The 7,644-nt window shown below is 37.1% G+C and overlaps 1 pseudogene; it reads left to right on the forward strand.

The window, feature by feature from the left end:
- Positions 1–2,098: 2,098 nt before the first annotated feature.
- Positions 2,099–4,009, forward strand: LOC103657762 (annotated as a pseudogene).
- The last annotated feature ends 3,635 nt before the right edge of the window (positions 4,010–7,644 follow it).

Consider the following 7,644-nt stretch of genomic DNA (forward strand, 5'->3'; position numbering starts at 1 on the left):
TAATTTCTCTCTGCCTCAATTTTCTCATCTGTAAAATAGAAACAACATCAGTACCTGACTTGTAGGGTAAAATTAATATATGTAAAGCAGTTAAAACAATAGCTGGCCAAATCAAAATAAGAAAAGGCACCTAGTATTAACAGTGTTTCTCTCCATTCCTCCCACTTATTGTGACATGAAAAGTCTCGTGTTTCTTCTTTCTATACACCACCTTTCCTTTGGATCTTCACCTGTCATTGAAAATTAAGCTTTAGAACTACTCAAGGCCTAAATAAGTATTGGACTGACACTCAGTCTTCTCAACATAGAAACATGATAATAATAGTTGACAGTTATTGAAAGTTTATCATGTGTATGACGCTATACTGTTTTACATACATAATGTCCCTTAAAACTAACAAACAGTGATGTCAGTAGCATTATTATCCTCATTTTACAGATGCAAAAGTTTAAAATGTTAACCTAATCATGAATACACAAGACAGAATTAAGATCTAACCCAAGTCTAATGATTCAGGAAGCGGAAAGCATAACCAAAATGCAGCAAGGCCTCCACAGGAAAGAGATGAGTTAAACTGGGAGTTGTGTTGGGACATGGGAAGGTGGGCCTTCCTAGTAAAAGGTCATCTTGACTAAAGGAGAGGCACAACACTTCTCTGGAGTATATCTCATCAGAGCAAAACTGCCTTTTTCATCTCTGATGATCTCCAACACCTGAGAGAGCTGTTGGTACACACTGTGAATTCAAGAAATGCATGCTGAGTAAGTAAGCTGTTAAAACTTCCTTGCCCTAAAGAGAGTTTCCCGGAATTTCCCCAACAGGACTAAATACACCTAAACACAGTACAATTGCAGGATTTGCATTTAAGACTCTTAAAGGTATTCTTACATTCTAATAGAATAAGTTCTCTTCTCAACATATTCTAAGGAGATAATCGGTTGTGAACCAAATCTGTTGTACAAGCATATTTTATGCAGAATTGCTTATAATAGTATAAAATTGAAAACATAAAACCAAACAAAAGGAAAAGAGTTATATAAATTGTGGAAACACCTTTAATGGAATATTATAGAAATTTTAAAAATGATGTTTTCAAAGTTTATGTGATAACTGGAAAATACTTATGAAAAAACATGAAGTGAAAAAGCACTTGTATATATGTGGGTATATATAATGCCAGTTGTGTAGGTAACATGATCACAATTTTACACCATAAAAATTATATATATATATATATATATATATATATACACACACACACATAAACATATACATATAATTACACACAAATATACAAATACATAAAGAGAGATAAATTATTCTAAAACGTGAATGGTACTATCACTGGCAAACTCTCAGATAATTTTTATTTGCTTCTTTTCTATTTTTAAGTATTTTCTAATTTTCTACAGTTTTATGAATAAAGAGAAAACATTCAAAATCACCAACTATGATGAAGAGCTAAAAATAATAATAATAATTTATACTGTGAACTCTCAGCCTCTATTGTCTAGCAGGGAAACAGAACAAAAGAACAAAAGAAATGGCTCCTTCCTCAAACAGGCCATTGTGTGGAGGTCTGATCCCTACAGCCAAGGTCGGTCCAACGCCATCCACACCCACAGGGTCGTTGATACCCCTCCTGGTCCCAGGACAGGACTGGGAAAGAGCCAAAAGACAATGCAAGACTGTAAGGTGGGCCCTGAACCTGCACCCAAGGCCTGGAGCTGAACCAGAGTTTCCCTAAATGGTTTTGACCCAATGAACCTGGATTCCCTTAAACACAGAGACAGCCCATTGTGTGAACTATAGTTTATGGACAGCTTTATATTGGGTTCATAATGGCATAATGCCACACACTCCTGCACATTCCCCTAAATTCTTAGAGGACCATTTTGCCTTTTGAATCAGAGAGTTGCAAAGTTCCATGAAGAATGGCCCTTGTGGTGCCAAGGTGGCTCAGTTGGTTGAGAAATGGACTTTCTGTTTCAGCTCAGGTCAGGATCTCCGGGTCCTCCTATCCCTTAGGCTCCAAGCTCAGCGAGGAGTCTGCTGGAGATTCTCTCCCTCTCCCTTCCCCTCCAATCCTCCCCACTTCCTCCACTCTAAATAAATAAATGAATAAGTAAATAAAATCTTTTTTAAAATTTGCCTTATGGATAAGCACAAAATCAAGAGACAGCGATTAGACAGAATTTGTGAAGGTATTCACCCCCAGATCATGAACAGCCCCCTGCACCCTCACCCTCTGGTGGCTCTACTCAGTGACAGAGACCAGACTATGGTGATGCCAGTCCTGAGGGACCTTCGGTGATGCATATGCCAAACCATCATCACCCTTACCAGGGACGACCTGGAGAATGATCGTGCAGACTGGGAGCAGCTACAACAACACTGACATCAAGGCTGCTGGCAAGCTCGGGACTGCCACGTGCAACATCCCTCAGTGGCAGTAGAAGAGACAGCTGACTCCAGCAACTGTCACATCCTTAAACTTTACCAGCGGAACACATGGTTTTACCAGGTGCTGTAGGAAGGCACACTGGTCCAGAGCATTGGGCAGATGGACACCTCTCGAGCAGCCTGCATCCATGGGGAGGCACTGGGCCTCATCCGCTTCTGTTGCACAGGTCAGGTGGTTACTGTTCCAGCCAAGGCCTTTGGATTCAGCATCACATTTTATGACCCCTACTTACAGGACAGGATAGGGTAGTCCCTGGGTGTGCAGAGGGTCCATGCCCTGCAGGACGTACTGTATCAGAGTGACTGGGTCTCCTTGCACTGTAATCTCAATGAACATAACCACCACCACATCAATGAGCCATGAAGCATTCCTAGTGAATGCAGCCCACGGTGGGCTGGTGAATGAGAAAGCCTTAGCCCAAGCCCTCAAGGAAGGCAAGATACTTGGGGCAGGCCTCGAAGTGCATGAATCAGAGCATTTCAGCTTTGCTTAGGGTCCCTTGAAAGATGTACCGAATCTCATTTGTATGCCCCACATAGCTTGGAATAGTGAGCAAGCCTCACTAGAGATGAGAGAGGCAGCTGCCACCGAGATCTGCCAGGCAATCACAGGTTGCATCCCCGAAAGCTTAAGACACTGTGAACAAGGAATTCTTTGTCACAACAGCTCCCTAGTCAGTAACAGATCAGCAATCAGGAGCTCAGGGCACCATATGCAGATACCCGCCAGGTGATGTGGGTGTGGCTCCCAGAGGACTTCCTGAAGCCTTGGAAGGGATCATCCCCGTAGGTATCCTGGTGACTCACAACCTCCCTACATTGGCACACACTTCCCAAGCTCCCTCTCCCAACCAGCCTATAAAATATGGGGACAATAGAGAGCACCCCAATGAGCAACAGCAGAGAATGACTGACAAATGGTCATCATTCAGATAAACCTGGAACCAAGAGACAGTGAAAAATAGGTGAACTAAGAAAAGGAATTTGACCAACTTTTTAACTGATTCCAGACATATGCATTATTGATGTCTCAGGGTTAAAAGGGCTAGAAGCCCAGACATGGGAAAGCTGAAGCTGTCTTCTGGTTACAGAAGCATTGAAAGACTAGGATGTGATTTATTAATGACCAACGTCTGTTATGATGTGTTATGCTCTTCAACTGTGCATCAAATCATGAAAAATAAATAGATCTTTTTTCTTTATCCATTCTTTGGGCACAGCAGGTCCTGACCACCTTGCTCTAGAACGTTGCTTCAGGAGTTCCAAATATCAAAACAAAAAATACTAAGAGGAAATCCTCATCCTATGACTCTAGTTCCTTTGGTCCATGGTGGCTGGAGAGCTCTTTTGCTAATAGGAAAATTAAATTACTACAAAATGGGGAGAAAACTGTTTGCCTGTGTTAGACAACTGCCAGCATAGGATCAAACACCATTACAGGCTCCTGTACAGAAGTCTCTCTTCCATCTGAACTGCATACTGAGCTGGCAAGTTGGTTGTGAATTCAGTAATATCCTCCAATGATGAAAAAAAAAAAAAAGAAGAAGAAGATAGAAAGAAAGAGAGAGAGAGAGAGAGAGAGAAGGAGGACGGGAAGGAGGGAGGGAGGGAAGGAAGGAAGGAAAAAAGTTTACAGACTAATATCCCTGATGAACATAGATGCAAAAATCCTTAACAAAATATAATATATTAGCAAACCAAATTCACAATATATTACAAGGGTCATACACTATGATCAAATAGGGTTTATTCTGGGGATGCAAAGATGGTTCAGTAACTCCAAATCAATCAATGTGATATACCACATTAACAAAATGAAAGATAAAAATCATATGATCATCTCAGATGCAGAAAAAGCATTTGATAAAATTGTACATCCATTTATAATAAGAACTCTTAACGAAGTGGGTATAGAGGAGACATACGTCAAAATGATACAGGCCAAATGACAAACCCACAGCTAACGTACTCAACAGTGAAAAACTGAACACTTTAAGATCAGGAACAAGACAACAATGCTGATTCTTGCCATTGTTATTCATCATAGTACTGGAAGTCCTAGCTGCAGCAATTAGATAAGAAAAAGTAATAAAATGTATCCAAATTGGAAAAGAAGGAGTAAAACTGTCACTATTTTCAGGATACATAATGCTATATATAGAAAACTCCAGGAATGCCACTGAAAACTATTAGGACTAATAAATGAATTTGGTGAAGTTACAGGATATGAGCTTAATATACATAAATCTGTAGCATTTCTGTACCACTAATATTAAATTATCAGAAAAGAGAAATTAAGACAACAATCCCATTTACAATTGCATCAAAAACAATAAAATACCTAGAAATAAATTTAACCAAGGAGGTAACAGACCTGTACTCTGAAAACTATGAGACGGTGATAAAAGAAACTGAAGATGACACAAATCAATGAAAAGATATACTATGTTCATGGATTGGAATAATTAATATTGTTAGAATGTTCATACTACCCAAAGCAATTTACAGATTCAATGTGATCCTCATGAAAATACCAATGACATTTTTTACAGAACTACAACAAACTATCATAAATTTATATAGAATCATAAAAGACCCAGAAGAGCCAAAGCAATCTGAGAAAGACCAAAGTTGGTGGTATCACACTCCCTGACTTCAAACTATACTACAAAGCTACAGCAACCAAAATAGTATGGTACTGACAAAAAAAAAAAAAAACAGACACATAGATTAATAGAACAGAATAGAGAGTCCAGAAATATAGGATCACTTAATCTTCAAATAAGGGGCAAGAATATTCAAAGGAAAAAAGACAGTTTCTTCAATAAATGGTGTTGAGAAAACTGGACAACTAAATGCAAAAGAATGAAACTGGACCACTTTCTTATACTATATACAAAAACAAGTTCAAGATGGATTAAAGACTTAAATGTGAGACCAGAAACCATAAAGCTCCTAGAAGAAAACAGAGGCTGTAAGCTTTTGATCAATAGTACTAGCAATAATATTTTGGATCTCCTTAGGCAAGTGAAATAAAACCAAAAATAAACAAATGAGACTATATACAAATAAAAAAGCTTTTGCACAGTGAAGGAAACCATTAGCAAAACAAAAAGGTAACCTACGGAATGGGAGAAGATATCTGCAAGTGATATAACTAATAAAGGGTTCATATACAAAATATATAAAGGACTCACACAACTCCATATTTAAAAAAAAAAAAACCCAATCTAATTAAACAATTGGCAGAGGACCCGAACAGACATTCTTCAAAGAAGACAGATGACCAACAGACACACATAAAGATACTCGACATCACTAATCATCAGGGAAATGAAAATCAAAACTTCAATGAGCCATCCCCTTACACTTGTCAGAAGGGCTATTACTAAAAAGCCAAGAAATATCAAGTGTTGGCAAGAATGCAGAGGAAAGAGAATTTGAGTGCACTCTTGTTAGGAGTGCAAAACGGTGAAGCCACTATGGTAGACGGTATCAAAAAATTTAAAATACAACTACTATACAATCCAGTAATCCAATTCTGGGTCTTATTTGAAGAAATGAAAACACTAATTTGAAAAAATACATGCACGCTATGTTTATTGCAGCCTTATTTTCAATAGCCAACATATGGAACAATCTAAGTGTCCACTGATAAGTGAATGGATAAAGAAGATGTGGCATATATACAATGGAGTATTACTCAGCTATATAAAAAAAAAAAGAATGAAATCTTGCCTTTGCACAACATGGATGGACTCAGAAGTACTAGGGTAAGTGAAATAAGTCAGACAAAGACAGACAAATACTGTATGATTTTACTTATATGTGGAATCTAAGAAAATAAACAAACAAAACGAAGCAGAAACTCAGATACAGAGAACAATCTGGTTGTTGCCAGAGGGGAGGAGTGTGTGGGATAAGCAAATAGAGAAAGGGCATTAAAAGATACAAACTTCCAATAATAAAATAAATAAGACTCAGGGATGCAATGTATGGCAGAGGGAATATAGTTAATAATATTGTAACAACTTTGTATGGTGACAGATGGTAACTAGATTTATTTTGGTCATCACCTTATCATGTATATAAATGTTGAATCACTATATTGACACCTGACACTAATATAATACTGTATGTCAACTACACACTGGTGAAAATAAAGTAGTTAGTATCATATAGCACAAATGTAGGGTGGTATGAGTGTATATTTAAGATACTGGTGATGACAAAAACACAGTGTCACTTAAAATGTTTCTACATATACAATCTCATTTAAATCTCACAGACTAAATATTTTTTAGTGTATAAAAGGTGGTATTTTTATTCATATTTTACAGATGAGGACAGTCAGTCATTGCGAGACCTGCAATTTAAATGTCGGCCATCTACTTCCAAAAGACTTTCTGTTTTCCACTCAATTGTGGTTTAGTAAACATCTCCTAAAATGTGCAAAAATGACAGATGATTTGTAAAGGGATCTTTTAGTTGCAACATAGAAAATATATGAAATAACCTGAAAATTAATCAATGGAAAAAGAAAATATAATCACGTGTTAAGTTTAGAGATATAATTTGGTGGACAATTTTATGTGAATAACATAAATATGATTTTATCCTTTTATTCTGTTTCCAAGATTTCTTCAATATGTAGGACTTTTTAAAAAATTGATGTGTAATTGACATTCAAAATCCTATTAATTTCAGGTATACATTAGAGTGACTTGATATTTTTATATTATGAGATGATCCCCACAATAAGACTAGTTGCCATTTGTCAACATACAAAGTAATTTTATTATTATTGACTGTATTCCTTATGCTGTGTATTATAGCCCCATGACTCATTTATCTTATAATGGGAAGCCTGTATCTCTTAATACTCTTAAGTTATAGTGCCCACACCCCCAACCCCTCCCCTATTGTAACCAACAGTATGTCTCCTGTATCTGTGAAGCTGTTTCTGTTTGGTTTGCCCATTTGTTTTAAAGGTAATTACAGTTTGAAACATACACACATTCACACCCTTCTGAAAATCAGAAAAATCCATGGTTTTAGAAGGCAAAATAGAAATATAATTTGTATAGGTAAATGCTTTACCCTAATTTTAAAACTTTTCTGTCCTAAATTATAAATATTTGAACGATGGAACAAACTTGCTTTATACAGTACTTTCTACT

The sequence above is a fragment of the Ursus maritimus genome, unplaced genomic scaffold (assembly GCF_017311325.1).
Source record: "Ursus maritimus isolate PB19 unplaced genomic scaffold, ASM1731132v1 scaffold_2, whole genome shotgun sequence".
Lineage (NCBI taxonomy): Eukaryota > Metazoa > Chordata > Mammalia > Carnivora > Ursidae > Ursus > Ursus maritimus.